General features: G+C 34.5%; 1 long non-coding RNA gene across 1 annotated transcript; it reads right to left on the reverse strand.

Moving 5' to 3' along the window:
* Nucleotides 1-1929: 1929 nt before the first annotated feature.
* LOC122644205 lies at nucleotides 1930-3574 on the reverse strand. Its single transcript, XR_006330251.1, has 3 exons — nucleotides 3411-3574; nucleotides 3157-3257; nucleotides 1930-2216 (listed from the first exon to the last, which is right to left on the reverse strand). It is a non-coding gene; the product is annotated as an uncharacterized LOC122644205 (long non-coding RNA).
* Between the last annotated feature and the right edge of the window lie 229 nt (nucleotides 3575-3803).

Consider the following 3803-nt stretch of genomic DNA (forward strand, 5'->3'; position numbering starts at 1 on the left):
TTCCACACAAAAAAAAGAAGAAAAAAAAATAATGGTGAAGGATTAAAAATAATGTAAACCGACAAACTGAATGCATTCAGGTTCATTTACCAGTAGAATGTAGTACAAAAAAGAATAAATTCAAAAAAAGAGAGAATGAAAGAAATTTGAGATAAAATCCTTGATAATAAACAAAGGCAAAACTTTAAATGTTGTTAACACTGCACACTATACATAGAATAAGTTAATTCACTGCTTGCATCACACCGACAACCACACCGTCGCCCTTGGAAGGCCAAAGAGTACTACACTTTATATGATAAGGAAAAGGAGGAGAATGACCACAACTAATACGAAAATCACCAGTACCCACCAACACTGTTTACAAAAACAGAGAAGTAAAGAAGGATGAGAAACAAAGATTAGTACGGAAATTACTAAAAGAATACAAATCAAAACAGAATCCAGAAGTTCAGAAGAAATCTTAACATGCATTATGCTAAAAGAACTCATACATACCAATTCTGTGCATAAAATAAACATCAAGATCTACTAATATATAGAGCCTCAAGTGTTGCTCCTCCTCCATATAATGGTTCTTCACCTAACGAGCACTTCAAGAAAGCCCTAACTTGAATCTTCTTCATGCAATAAAAGATCCTCAAGCCAAACCAGAATTTCTTATCTAAGAACAGGATCCAATCAAGTAGAAACTAGGGTTTCTAAAACCCTTATGTACTAGTCAAACTGAATTTGGTGTGCGTGAATACTGTCAAAATCGCTCTGAATGAAAATATTTTTTTAGACATCAAAACAAATGAATATTTTATCATAATTTTGGTTTTTAACAATGTTTTATCATATTTAGATTTTTGGAATTTTTATATTTGAAAAAAAACCTAGCATTAGAAAGTTGAAAATTGCATCTATCGTTGAAAATCCAATTTTTGTTCTTGAACTAAAGGGGTTAGACTTTTTTTCCTTTTGGAATTTTATTTTTTAACAAATTTTTTTGGATTCAAATAGGAGGGGTATTTGTTTGTTTATGAATAATATCTTAAGTCAATGAAATACAAATACAAAAGCATTTACTTAAATGATATTAGACATAAATAAGTGTCTGTCCTGGTTTCACACTAACTGAAACTCCTATTTGGACTTTATTTTTGCAAAATTTGATAGTGTCATTGTATTTAAATGGCCTAAAATACCAAGTTAAAAAAAATAAAAATGCACCAACTCGACTAAGATCTTGGTTTTTCACAGGGTCGAATCAGGATCGAGTTCTCAGTTTTAGTACCTTGGTTACAGGTAAACCTCCTTCTCCCCTCTGTTAATAATTGAATGGTCATCTCTACCGGTGGGTAGATCCGGCCACACGGCTAACATTGTAACCATGCTCCCAGTTGTGATACCTTCTTTGATTTGAAAACTACCAATAAGGATACCGGCTGTCTGGAACTTGAGGTAGACAAAACGCTGATAATCGCTGGAGAATTTAATCCTCGAGTATCAACTTTATCACACCAGAACACATTAATTCTACATAATGATCTGAAGTTCTATCCTATGAGGCCAATCTCTCTCTCTCTCTCTCTCTCTCTCTCTCTTCCCTCTTCGTGCGTGCATGCGTGTGTAAACCTTTTGAATTACGGTTATAGGTATGACCTGAACACATTGAACCAAGTCAACAAGGCTTCATTGGGACATTATTCCCTAAAAAAGGAGGGAAGTTCTCACATAGAAACAAGTGGAAACACTCCCAACCTTATCCAACCTACTTCAGTTGTTAGGATGTTTAGATTTAAAGGTGGAACTTCACAAATTCAACACTAACAGGTAACAGTAGAGTTATCCCATTTACAAACCTCCCCCCCCCCTTCCACACAAAAAAAAGAAGAAAAAAAAATAATGGTGAAGGATTAAAAATAATGTAAACCGACAAACTGAATGCATTCAGGTTCATTTACCAGTAGAATGTAGTACAAAAAAGAATAAATTCAGAAAAAGAGAGAATGAAAGAAATTTGAGATAAAATCCTTGATAATAAACAAAGGCAAAACTTTAAATGTTGTTAACACTGCACACTATACATAGAATAAGTTAATTCACTGCTTGCATCACACCCACAACCACACCGTCGCCCTTGGAAGGCCAAAGAGTACTACACTTTATATGATAAGGAAAAGGAGGAGAATGACCACCACTAATACGAAAATCACCAGTACCCACCAACACTGTTTACAAAAACAGAGAAGTAAAGAAGGATGAGAAACAAAGATTAGTACGGAAATTACTAAAAGAATACAAATCAAAACAGAATCCAGAAGTTCAGAAGAAATCTTAACATGCATTATGCTAAAAGAACTCATACATACCAATTCTATGCATTTGTAATGTAGATTTGTGGTTTTGAATTAACAAAGCAAATTAGTTCCTCAATGTGTCCTCAATCATTTCTTTTCTTTTTCGTCTAGTTTCTAATAACTATGCACAATGCCTTCTACTTTTCTTCACTACTTTTCTATTTAAATAAGAAGAAATATACAAAAGAACCGAAGCTACTGAAAAAGCTTTTTGAAAGGATGCACATGTTGGTTAACATTTTTATGAAATTTGCCTATACTTCTGATTGCTGCATTTTGCTTTGTATGTTTGAGTATATATATAGGTGAACTGGATTGATAGACTCCATTTTACCATTCCCCACCCCCCTTAATCCTTCTTTGTAAGTTAAAAATTCATTAAATATTAGAGAGAAAAGAGTCTTCTATACAACAGTAGCAACTTCACCAAAGGAGATGATTAGTAGACTAAGTTGTAGAGTACCCAAAATATTAAAAAGCAATAAGGACCAGACCAAGTTCTAAAGAAAGATTGTCTAGGAACTTTCTTTTACTATTTTCCTTACATCTTACACATTATGTATCTATTTCCACAAGGTGTTCATTTATTAAAAGGGTCCATTAACATATGCATGTGCAAGGTGTATACATGGTGTAAGCAAGCATTGCTAATGTTGACTTTCTATTCAACACTCTTTTCACCTATTCTTACTTATCACAACTATCTTGTAGTTATCAGCAAGGATATAACAGCATCTTACAGTCCAGAGAGCAAACTTGCTCAGAAATAAGGAGATCTAGTACAAGATACTATATTACATTTAACACTTACCCATGATGATCTAGATTTGACATTCTTGTGAGCCTTCGAAAGTTGCACTTTACCTTGCATTGTTGCAGTAGATGAAGCTTCAATGTTTGATTGAATGTCATCTGTTCCAAGGACAGCACCACGAAGAACAAATAGGATAAGAAAAGGCTTGTTGTTTTGCGAGCGCAGGGGGGGGATGTGGGCACAAGGCAGTGGGGTAGGGTTTGTAAGAAGTTCACAAAAAAAATTACTTCAAGGAACTTTCTGTGCCTTACCTATCACCACTACTTGCTCATGAACTAGAACAGCAAGGTCCCGAAATATTTCATTTGCTTGTCCAATTTCTTGTTGTATATCTTTAATTCCCTGCTCCCTCTCCTCTATTATAGCCTCATTGAATGCAACCTCATTACCCAGCAATAGAACCTCTTGTCTGCACTAATCAGAATCTTAGCTCGAAGAACAATTGATCATAAGCAGGATTTCATTCCAAACCATCCAAAGCTAGACGAGCATGCAGGTTCAAAATGGTGTTCAATAGACTCCAAATTGGTATGCAGATCCAGGGATGATTGAAGATAACACTAAAGGAAGTCCTGATGTAAACATGATAGAAAATATCTAATTTATATTACTTTTGGATGCAGAAAAGATAAAATTGTGCCCTA

The sequence above is a fragment of the Telopea speciosissima genome, chromosome 10 (assembly GCF_018873765.1).
Source record: "Telopea speciosissima isolate NSW1024214 ecotype Mountain lineage chromosome 10, Tspe_v1, whole genome shotgun sequence".
NCBI lineage: Eukaryota > Viridiplantae > Streptophyta > Magnoliopsida > Proteales > Proteaceae > Telopea > Telopea speciosissima.